Source organism: Musca autumnalis, unplaced genomic scaffold, assembly GCF_047663935.1.
Source record: "Musca autumnalis isolate F117 unplaced genomic scaffold, ASM4766393v1 scaffold_4, whole genome shotgun sequence".
Taxonomy (NCBI): Eukaryota; Metazoa; Arthropoda; class Insecta; order Diptera; family Muscidae; genus Musca; species Musca autumnalis.
Window position 1 is genome coordinate 156,246,943 of NW_027411977.1, and position 12,583 is coordinate 156,259,525.

Here is a 12,583-nt window from a genome sequence, read left to right on the forward strand (position 1 = left end):
GGAGTTGTCACACTGTTGATGACTTCCTCGAGAGCGGCAGGGTTCGCGTGCGATCCCAAGTGGTATACTAAGAGGTCCCCTTTGAGCTCGCTGCTGACTATTTTTATTGGCCCACTCTTTAGAATGTGTTCCAGTATTTTATCGCTGACCATATTTTCGATGGCCTGCTGATGTTCTTTAGGTAATCTGCCGGACCCTCTACTGGTATCGATCACAGCATAGCACCTCTCGTCCCTGTAGTTCTTCCTGGCCACCTTGGCGTAAGTAGATGGCGGCCCCGAGCCAGTCTCTGCGCCCATCTTCCTCTTCTGGAAGGCCCTGGGCTTCTTATCAGAGCCCTTGGTACTTCCAGAGGATTCCGCGGTCGCGCTCACCTTCTTCGTGCCCGAGCACTCCTTTTCGCCCTCCGTCGAAGGGTTCTTTGGGCAGTCTCCTTCGCGTGGGTTTTGAGAGGAATTGCTTAGGGTATTTGATGGTGGGAAGCTCATTTTCTTCTTACTTGGTTTGGCGGTATTTTCTTCCTCTGGAGATCTGATCCTCCTCGCCGCTTCCGAAGAAGTGGAGGGATTGTTGATCTCTTTTGGTGCGGCCCGCTGTTTTTTGTTTAGCTGTGCCTGGATCCTCTACGTCTCTGGGCTCCAGTCCACCGAACTTTTTTCTAAGTTGTAAGTTTAGATATGCTTTCGCTTACCTCTTCTACCATCTTGTGGACCTCCTCGTTAACGGGCTTCTCCACAACTGTGGTGTTGATTTTGCAACTGCTGTCTGATTCGGAGTCAGGTCGCTCCCATCCTCGGATGGCTGGGTCCAGATTAAACTCTCCCTTCGCTTCCCCTTCTCCTCATCCTTTATATGGTCTATATTATATGGTCTATATAATGTCGGATATTAAGCTAAAGGGGCGTTTACACTATCTATCAATGCCATATGAGCTGTCACTTCTTTTATCCATTCGACATCCTTTATGTTTGTCAAAATCCATACCACTTTTAGTTTTTGCGTTCACACTAGCATACAATTTCATATGACCACAAAATATAAATCACGCAAATAACACAATTTATATTGTTTAAAACTTTAATCGCACTCACATTTTCGTTTTTTTTATCTATATCCTTCAGACAGTATTGGCAAGACAATAGCGAAGTTACAAACCATTTTCACCAATACATTCACACTTTTCTCTATACATATTTAAAAATGTATATGTATTTGTGAAAAAGGTTTGTATTTTTTCTATTTTCTTGCTAATACTGGCTTTTGTAACCCCAGGGTAACAATTAATTTCTCAACTGCATACGAAATACATGGTCAAATAGAGCGCTCCTTATTCCCTTCAAGTATGTTGGTGGTAGAACACTTTCGTGTACATTCACCAGGGCAGGTAATCAGTTACTTGATTGACGTGAGTACTCATTTATTTATTTTGATGTTAATTTATTTTGATGTTAACAGGGTATGTATGAGTGTGCTGTATATGCATGATGGAAAAATTGTATCAAAACAAAAAGATAAAAATAAAAATGTAAAGATAAAAAGAGGAGGATTACAAGTCAACTTTACATTCTGATATAAAATTAAGAAGTTCATCTAAGTGTTGACGGTTTCTGGATCTCAGGACATCAGGTAAGTTGTTGTATTCTTTGAAAAAGGCAAAATTATTTCTATTTTCCTCGAATTTCTTACATTGAAAGATTATGTGTTTTTCATCTTGAATCTCATTGCAGATTTCGCACAAATTCGTGTCAGCTACGCCGATTCTATGGAGCAGTCGGTTGATAATTTTTATATTTTCAGGTTTCATATCGACTTTTTTGAACCAAGGTTCGTTTGATGGCATTGGAAAGAAATGATAAAAGTATGCCCCTTTGAAACGAGAGGTTTCCCTGTAGGTATTCACAAACTCGTTCCATAAGTAGGATTCAATTTATTTGGCTGCATCTGTGACAGAGAGACAGTAATTTATTGACGCTCCAGCGTTTGCAGCACGTTTGGCAAAATACATAATCCGCTGTTTCGTTGATCGAAATACCAACATGAGAAGGTGTCCAGATGAGAGAAAGTTCGAGAATTTCGGAGTTTGCAAGTTTTTGCATAATGTTGTGTACAGTGAAATTATGCGATGTATTGTTCAGAAGTAAAAGACATGCGTTTTTGCTGTCTGTAAATAAAGCAGCTTTGCTAATACCATCTTCTATCATTAGGTCGATGACTTTTTCAATTGCATGTAATTCCCCGGTAAGGCGGCCATCAGACCATCTGCTTTTTCACATGTATGTTGTCACTTTGGGTATATTAATATACAGAGCAGCTGATGTCATACATGTAAAAAAGCAGATGGTCTGATGGCGGCCTAAGGGAGGAAAGTTTTTTGTCAATCTTGTAAACGAAATGTTGCTTTGAAGAAATGTTGCATACAGCACAGTAGTGTTGGGCAATCTCGTTCATTGAGCGGATCGATCTTTTTCATTCCGTTCACCAAAAAGATCCGGTTCACTTACTTCGTTCGTTGGCTCTTTTTCGTTCAACAATACATTTGACTGTATTATTTTCTTCTGAAGTCATTCGTTCTCTGCTGCATATGACTCCGTCGTTCTTTTCACCGAATCGTTCTTTTGAAAATGTTCGTTCACGAATGACACAACTGTTGTGTTACTTGCTTGTTTGTGTGCTAATGGGGGTGGTTTTGTTTCTGAACGTAGTGGTGGTGGTTTTGATATGAAAGAACGAGATGAACGAATGATGCAAAAGAAAGATATGACCGAGATCTGCTACTGAATGAGGTGAGTTACTGAGCGAGAGTAGCTCTCTGAATCATTGTTTGTTTTGTGTGGAAATTTGTGCTGCTTCCGCTAACGCAGCGTTTGTTTAGAGCAAAACCAATGCTGCTAATTTTGTAAGCAGCAATGACTCGTCCATCGGGGATCTAAATGAACGATATAAAAGAATGAGCTGGATACGCATCCGTTCGTTCTTTTCACGGAATCGTTCCTTTGAGCCGGTTCGTTCATGAAATATGTGTATAAAGAAGTATTGTAGATTTTTAATCGTATTAGTTCTTTGGCAGCCAGGAGTTGTGCTCTTAAGTCTGTGGGTAGAGTTCCAGCTAGTGCACATACCACATGATTTGGCGTGGAGGGTACAAGACCCATATTCCTCCTTAGGATTACATTTTGAAAGCTTGTTAATTTCTTGTTTATGTATGCTGGTCTGTGTGCCATAGAAGATATAGCATATCCGGTTTTCGAAAAGAGGAGTGATTTTGATAAGTTTATTGCTTTCGCAGGATGAATACCACTTTTGGGTCCGGTGACCATTTTGAGTGCATTAATATTATTTTTGCAATAAAGCATTACCTCCTCATAGCGTTTTTTGAGGGAGAGGATGTTTTTGATGTTTCTTCCTAGGAATTTGATGGACTTGACCACTTTTACTGGGATTCCATTGACAAGAATATGGGGGGGTTTTCGACATCCCTTTGAAACATACATTACCGAAGTTTTTTCTGTGTTTACTTCAAGATTTAGTTTTTTAGATAAGGAAACCATGCTGTTGGTTTTAAATTGCAAGATATTATTGGCTTCATCGAAATCTGAACTTGCCACCAGTACAATGAAGTCATCGCCGTATTGAAACACTTGTGTTTTATCATTGGCCACGCCATGAAGACCTAAAGTGTATAAATTGAATAGGATTGGGCTTAAGCAGCTACCTTGTGGAATACCGTTGTAGATTTCCATAGAATGAATTCCCATAATGAGAGTCCTTTTACAGAGAAAATTACCAATCCATACTCGTATTTGAAGTGGGATATTTAGTTTGTCTAGAATGGTCAGGAGACAGTTCAAATCGACACATTCATATGCTTTAGAGACGTCCATTGAAAGAACAATAACTTTATCATTTATACAAGTTGAGGTTGACACATGCTTGCGATATGCATATGATCTTGGGGGTAGGATATTGTTTTCTTCTAGGAAGGCATTGAGTCTTTGTTAGACCATGAGGTTTAATATCTTTGCAAGCACAGATAATAAGGCTATTGGACGGAAGTTGGTACAAATATCTAAAGTTTTCCCTTTTATTGGTATGGGGATTATTTTAATTTTTCTCCTCTCTTCAAAATACTCACAACTTTTCCATAATGTGTTATATGATGACAGTTGGTTGTGTTTACCTTCACTTGACAAACTGTTGATCATCTCATACGTGATTCCATCCAGGCCGGCTGCGGAATGTTTTTTCTTTTGTTCTAGGACATTCTCCAGATCTTGCATGGACAAGTCGATAGATTGGTGGTTAAATGGCACTGCATAAATCGTTTGATTGTTATTTGGAACTTGTTCACACAGATGACGAAGGAAAGTTTCATTATTGTCTGCATTCCACGTTGAGCCTGCTTGCGGTTCAAAAATAGATTTGCAGCTTGAAAATGCCAATAATGGGAATTTCTGTGGAGGAAGAATTGCTGGATTTACTGCTGTTTCAGATAGCAAAATATTTCATGGATATCGAAATATTTTCCTCTCGATTGCAGTTTTGGCAGGATGGGAAGAAAAGGAAATAAAACAAGCGTATAAGTCGTTTTGAAAGAACAGTATTGGTTCTTTATTTATTCAAATTTTGGGAATTTGAACAGCGCTTACCGAAGTAACAACAATATTGGTTGATGGTTTGGTAACAAGTGAAGTTTATTTTAACAAAAGAAAAAGTGCAAAGCCACAGAGAGGACACAAACGGACATGTTGAGTGGAAGAGTAACACCTACACAAACAAAGCTTGTGGGTGCATTCAAAACTTAGAATAAATAATTAGGGTGACCAGGTCAGGAAAATTTCGCATTAACATCACCGGCCCCCTTGCAGTACAACTGCAATGAAAGAATGGAAAATTCCGTGTGCGTCCATGCTGTTTACAGAATAGGAATGAAAGTTAATAAAGTCAAATTAATAATATTGAAATGTTAAATTTAAGTATGGATTTGATGAGACATAGTAGGTTGATAAAGTTGCCATCAGCTCTGCTAGGACTCCGTACTCGCATCTTAAACTTCATGAGATGGATCTGAAAAGGTAAAGTTTGTGCTTTGGAGGGAAAGAAAGATAATAGTGCATTCAGACTAATTCAGTTTTATTGGAATTCATGAATTGGAATATACGAATTGGGGATTAGAAATAACATCTAGGAACATATCCCATAGATGGCCCAACCGAAAACGGTGCTCTGTGCAGTTGGCAATCCATTTCGCGCGTAGACGCCCTCAGCAATGACCTTAGGATAGATATCCACACCAATCACAATGTCAATGCCTGCGGATTTGTGGAATTTGGGATCAGCAAAGAACAGGTGAGGGAAATTCTTTTTGAAATCATCCGGAAGTGATTCAGCAGGCGTTTTCGTCGTCAACCGGTTATCCACTCGGAACGTGCCCTCAACCTTAACGTTGGAGTCGAATCTGGAGAACAGGGTAAGTTGGCACACCGTCTCCTCCCTCAATGTAAGCAGGTTTACCTTTAGCTTCTCAACAAAGGTCCTCGATACGCGACTTACTGGCGACGCAGAGTCAAGCAGGCACCTGGCAACACATTTGGCGTCAATCCTCACGACTACAGTGGGCAGGAGAGCGGTACGATTCTGCTGGATCAACGACGTAAGGGATCCTTTCTTGGCGGGTGCTGGAGCAGACGGCCCTGGACGTTGATGGCTGAGGCGACACGGAGCGAGACCGGGAACGTGACTTGGTAGAGGGTGCCTTCCGCGGTAGAATTTGGTCCCGAAGCTTTGGATCCACGTGGAGCAGTGTATGGTGGAATTTGTTGCAGTGACGACAGCCGAGGTCACTCAAGCACGAATCCCCGGAATGCTCTAGGGCCAAACAGTTCACACAGTATTTGTGCTCCCGAACAACCTTCATCCGCTCTGCCATGTCCATGTCCAGGAACCGGTAGCACCGTCGCAACGAGTGAGGACGCTGGCAGAGGCGGCACAGGAACGGTCTGTAAGGGGCTGGTTTGGAATTGTTGTGCTTGTTGTTGGACGAATGTTTGGGCATGATGGATCTACGGAAGGTACGGACGGAACAACATAGGATGGAATGGAAAAATAAGTTAAAATATGAATTTAGTTAGCTGACAGGACAACCAGCTTTGTGACCGGACGCGTGATAACGCCTTTTTGTGTCACAATATCAGCAACTCGAACATGCCGATCTGAGCCCAGGTAGGTTTTGGAGACTCTACCAAGGCGCCAAGAATTCGGCGGAAGATTATCATCATAAATGGCGACCAGTGTGTTCTCTTCTATATCTTTCTCTGGAGTTTGCCACTTATGACGTTTTTGAAGCTCTCGGAGATACTCGGTTTTCCAACGAGCACAGAAACCTTGATGGATAGCTTTCAAACGTTGCCATCGATTGATCAGCGAAATTGGATTCTCCTCTATACTCGGATCAATAGGAGCTAAGATAGGAGTCCCGATCAAAAAATGGCCTGGCGTCAGAGCGGCGAAATCAGTCGGCTCACTGGAGATAGGAGATAGCGGACGAGAATTCAGACAAGCTTCAATTCTGGAAAGAAGTGTCAAGAACTCTTCAAAAGTGAACTTGTGGGAGCCGGCGAATTTGCGGAAATGGGTTTTAAAACTCTTAACCCCGGCTTCCCAGAGGCCACCCATATGAGGCGCCCCAGGTGGAATAAAATGCCAACTGAGATTTTGGACGGAGAAACTTTCGACCACTGCAGCCCGAGATGCCCGGAGAAACTCTCTCGCGAGAACTTTGGAAGCCCCCACAAATGTCGTACCATTGTCAGAGTACAAATGAGCGGGGGATCCTCGCCGAGAGACGAATCTGTGGAATGCTGCCAAGAACGAGGATGTGGAAAGATCGGAAGTAGCCTCGAGATGAATTGCCTTGGTCGAAAAGCAAATGAAAACGCACACATATCCTTTCGTGATACGACATGTGCGACCGGAATAAGCTTTGATGTCAAAGGGACCTGCGAAGTCGAGGCCCGTGCGGAAGAAAGGACGTGAAATTTCGGTACGCTCAGGAGGGAGCGCAGCCATGATTTGCTTCTGACATCGCTTTTTGTACAGAATACAAAGCCGACACTTGTTGATGGTGGTCTTAATAAGATTCTTGACTTTAGGGATCCAGTATTGGGATCTTATGACTCTAAGAACCAGTTGGTTACCGCCATGGATAGTGATTTTATGGACAAAATCAACATATAGCCTGGAAAATTGACAATTGTACGGAAGGATAATGGGACGTTTCTCATCGTACAGGATGCATGGAGCGGAATCTAAACGACCACAGGAACGGATTAAACCATCGGAATCTAAGAACGGATTTAGACTTAGAATCGAACTGGCTGGAGAAATTGACTGCTTACAGGATAGAGCCTTATATTCATTTGGAAAGTGGACTTTCTGGTACCATTTTACCAGCAGACTTCGAGCAACAAGGATTTCAGAACTGGAAACCAAGTGTGACTCATGATTGAAATCGGAACGGAATCTCGGATGTGTCCGCCTGAAGAATCGATGGACGTAAGCAAACACCCTGAGGGCCCGGGGATACGACGAGAAATTCTGCAGAATGTCAGCGGGATCCTCGAAATAGGAAAAGTAGACTTTAAGGGGTTTGCGTTCCGCGTTTGTGTCTTGGATAGGAATATTGTTCGGCCATCGATCGGCGGAGTCACTAAGCCAAGTCGGTCCAAACCACCAGAGATCATTATGGACGATATCCGATGGTAGAAGACCACGACTTGCTAAGTCTGCCGGGTTGGAATCGGAAGGAACATGATGGAATTTGGAAGGATTAACCACCTGGACTATATTGGAAACTCTATTGGCTACAAATGTTAGCCAATGGCCTGGTGGTTTGGAAAGCCAGGAAAGAACTATTGTCGAGTCTGTCCAGCAGAATAAGGAATAATTAGGAATATCGAGAGTAGGAAGTAACGTGTCAATCATTTCTGCTAGGAGGACAGCCCCACAAAGTTCTAGGCGTGGAATAGATAATGTCTTAACTGGAGCAACTCTTGTTTTGGAATACACCAGGTGGGTGAATATGGAGGAACCTTGAGCTATTCGCACATATATGGCGGCTGCATATGCCCTTTCAGAGGCATCGCAAAAACCGTGAAATTGGGCTTCAGCGGAAGGAGTGTAATGGAGCCATCTTGGAATTCGGACTCGATCAAGACTAGAGTAGTCGGATTGGAAAATCTTCCACTGCGACAGAGTGGTCGGATTTATAACGTCGTCCCACCCCGTACCATCGGACCATATTTTCTGCATTATAATTTTTGCCACAACGATGCATGGCGAAAGCCAGCCTGCAGGATCGAAAAGTTTGGAGATCTGGGAAAGAATCTCCCTCTTTGTATAGGAAGATGATGTTGGAAAAGGCGTTGTGACAAAGAAAAATGAATCTGAACGAGCGTTCCAACGAATTCCTATCGTTTTTGCTGTGCTACTGTCGTCGAAATTCAGGAAATCTTCACACAACAAATGATCATTAGGAAGATCCGCTAGAATATCCATTGAATTCGCTGTCCATTTTCGAAGGGAGAAACCAGCTGATGATAGAGCGGATTTAAGCTCATTTTTGGAATCGATAGCTTCGGAAAGTGAATGTGCACCGGAGAGTACATCATCCACGTACATATCATTGCGGATAATGGAACTTGCCTTTGGATGGCTACTTTGGACATCATCAGCTAGTTGCAAAAGGGTGCGAATAGCTAAGTAGGGAGCACAATTGACACCGAAAGTGACAGTTTGTAGCTCGAAATCTTGGATGATTTCACCTGGGTGGTTGCGGAAGAACTCTTCAAAAGTGAACTTGTGGGAGCCGGCGAATTTGCGGAAATGGGTTTTAAAACTCTTAACCCCGGCTTCCCAGAGGCCACCCATATGAGGCGCCCCAGGTGGAATAAAATGCCAACTGAGATTTTGGACGGAGAAACTTTCGACCACTGCAGCCCGAGATGCCCGGAGAAACTCTCTCGCGAGAACTTTGGAAGCCCCCACAAATGTCGTACCATTGTCAGAGTACAAATGAGCGGTGGATCCTCGCCGAGAGACGAATCTGTGGAATGCTGCCAAGAACGAGGATGTGGAAAGATCGGAAGTAGCCTCGAGATGAATTGCCTTGGTCGAAAAACAAATGAAAACGCACACATATCCTTTCGTGATACGACATGTGCGACCGGAATAAGCTTTGATGTCAAAGGGACCTGCGAAGTCGAGGCCCGTGCGGAAGAAAGGACGTGAAATTTCGGTACGCTCAGGAGGGAGCGCAGCCATGATTTGCTTCTGACATCGCTTTTTGTACAGAATACAAGGCCGACACTTGTTGATGGTGGTCTTAATAAGATTCTTGACTTTAGGGATCCAGTATTGGGATCTTATGACTCTAAGAACCAGTTGGTTACCGCCATGGATAGTGATTTTATGGACAAAATCAACATATAGCCTGGAAAATTGACAATTGTACGGAAGGATAATGGGACGTTTCTCATCGTACAGGATGCATGGAGCGGAATCTAAACGACCACAGGAACGGATTAAACCATCGGAATCTAAGAACGGATTTAGACTTAGAATCGAACTGGCTGGAGAAATTGACTGCTTACAGGATAGAGCCTTATATTCATTTGGAAAGTGGACTTTCTGGTACCATTTTACCAGCAGACTTCGAGCAACAAGGATTTCAGAACTGGAAACCAAGTGTGACTCATGATTGAAATCGGAACGGAATCTCGGATGTGTCCGCCTGAAGAATCGATGGACGTAAGCAAACACCCTGAGGGCCCGGGGATACGACGAGAAATTCTCCAGAATGTCAGCGGGATCCTCGAAATAGGAAAAGTAGACTTTAAGGGGTTTGCGTTCCGCGTTTGTGTCTTGGATAGGAATATTGTTCGGCCATCGATCGGCGGAGTCACTAAGCCAAGTCGGTCCAAACCACCTGAGATCATTATGGACGATATCCGATGGTAGAAGACCACGACTTGCTAAGTCTGCCGGGTTGGAATCGGAAGGAACATGATGGAATTTGGAAGGATTAACCACCTGGACTATATTGGAAACTCTATTGGCTACAAATGTTAGCCAATGGCCTGGTGGTTTGGAAAGCCAGGAAAGAACTATTGTCGAGTCTGTCCAGCAGAATAAGGAATAATTAGGAATATCGAGAGTAGGAAGTAACGTGTCAATCATTTCTGCTAGGAGGACAGCCCCACAAAGTTCTAGGCGTGGAATAGATAATGTCTTAACTGGAGCAACTCTTGTTTTGGAATACACCAGGTGGGTGAATATGGAGGAACCTTGAGCTATTCGCACATATATGGCGGCTGCATATGCCCTTTCAGAGGCATCGCAAAAACCGTGAAATTGGACTTCAGCGGAAGGAGTGTAATGGAGCCATCTTGGAATTCGGACTCGATCAAGACCAGAGTAGTCGGATTGGAAAATCTTCCACTGCGACAGAGTGGTCGGATTTATAACGTCGTCCCACCCCGTACCATCGGACCATATTTTCTGCATTATAATTTTTGCCACAACGATGCATGGCGAAAGCCAGCCTGCAGGATCGAAAAGTTTGGAGATCTGGGAAAGAATCTCCCTCTTTGTATAGGAAGATGATGTTGGAAAAGGCGTTGTGACAAAGAAAAATGAATCTGAACGAGCGTTCCAACGAATTCCTAGCGTTTTTGCTGTGCTACTGTCGTCGAAATTCAGGAAATCTTCACACAACAAATGATCATTAGGAAGATCCGCTAGAATATCCATTGAATTCGCTGTCCATTTTCGAAGGGAGAAACCAGCTGATGATAGAGCGGATTTAAGCTCATTTTTGGAATTGATAGCTTCGGAAAGTGAATGTGCACCGGAGAGTACATCATCCACGTACATATCATTGCGGATAATGGAACTTGCCTTTGGATGGCTACTTTGGACATCATCAGCTAGTTGCAAAAGGGTGCGAATAGCTAAGTAGGGAGCACAATTGACACCGAAAGTGACAGTTTGTAGCTCGAAATCTTGGATGATTTCACCTGGGTGGTTGCGGAAGACAATTCTTTGGAACGGAGTATGATCAGAATGGACAAGAATCTGGCGGTACATTTTTTGGATGTCAGCATTGAACACGAAACCGAATAATCGCCATTTGAGAATGAGTGTGGTCAAGTCATTCTGCAACACTGGACCTGTATGCAAAATATCATTGAGACTTTGACCATTGGATGAAGCAGCCGATGCGTTGAAAACTACACGAACTTTTGTGGTGGTTCTATCCGGCTTTACAACGGAATGATGCGGCATATAGTAGTGGCCTGGATTAGAATTGGAAGTCGGAGTTTGAATTGGAACCATATGCTTCAGCTGAATGTACTCATCCAGAACCTGATCATACTCTAATTTAAAATTCGGATTTCGGAGAAGACGGCTCTCATTGCGGAGGAATTGAGAGACCGCACTTGGACGGGATTGTCCTAGGAAAATTTTATCTGGAAAACCTTCTTTGAAGGGAAGGCGAACGACATACCTGCCGTCTTTGTTTCTCGTGGTAGTCGAGACAAACAGTTCTTCGCAAGATTTGTCGGAATTGGAAGTGAACTTCTTTCTTGTACCGTTCTCCACCTCCCAGAAACGGCGTATTTCCTTGTCAAGGGAAATTTCGCAGAAGTTGGAGACTACGGTGGACGATGGAGAAGAGAGGGGAATGGGACCGGTAAGAACCCATCCGAAGATGGTCTCTTGTCCCATTAGGGATTCACACAAATTATGCATTACCCCGGATCGCATGATTTCAGGAATAAAATCACCTCCAACTAGCAGATCAATGGCGGAACTCTTGTGGAAATGAGGATCTGCTAGCTTGATGTTAGGAAGGCGAGAGAACAAGGACGTGGGCACAGTCTGCGAAGGGAGATTTCCAGATAACTTCGGAACGACAAATGCCTGGACTTCAACTTGGACGGACTTCTCAAGTCTGGAACGTAATAATATGGAACAAAGTTTACGAACGGAAGCTGCAGTGGTATTGTTGAGACCGGAAATATGCACGTTCGTACGTTGGAAAGGAAGCTTCAATTTGTTGAAGAACTTCTCGGAAACAAAGGTTCCCTGTGAACCGGAATCGAGAAGCACTCGGGCTTGATATGAAACACCTAAGTGAATCACATCCACCAGAGCAGTCCCCAACAAAACTCCCCTTGAGCTCGTTGTGAAACACGATTGGATCACTCCGTTCCCAGAACTAGTGGACTGTACGGAATTTGGAGTAAACGGAACAGAGCTAGCACTCAAGGCTGAGTTACTATTGGGGTTAGAAGGAAGATTGGAGGGACGACTATGTACAGAGTTGTCATGTAGCATAGTGTTGTGTCTTCGTTGGCACTCAAAACAGTTGTTTTTACTGGCACAATTACGGACATGATGTGTCTTAGAGAAACAATTTAGGCATAGCCCTTGTTTCTTCACCTCGGATGAGCGTTGTTTAATGTCCATTGCGACAAACTTTGGACATTTTCGAAGGATGTGCTCGGAATTGGTGCACAATGGA

The 12,583-nt window shown here is 43.4% G+C and overlaps 1 long non-coding RNA gene across 2 annotated transcripts in view; it reads left to right on the forward strand.

The window, feature by feature from the left end:
• Positions 1–2,203, forward strand: part of LOC141401795 (uncharacterized) — a 61,370-nt gene extending 59,167 nt beyond the window's left edge. For both annotated transcript variants that reach the window (XR_012412440.1, XR_012412439.1), the window contains 3 exons: positions 1,273–1,384; positions 1,456–1,626; positions 1,728–2,203. This is a non-coding gene — a long non-coding RNA (uncharacterized lncRNA). The remainder of the gene's footprint in view (positions 1–1,272; positions 1,385–1,455; positions 1,627–1,727) is intronic.
• Positions 2,204–12,583: the final 10,380 nt, after the last annotated feature.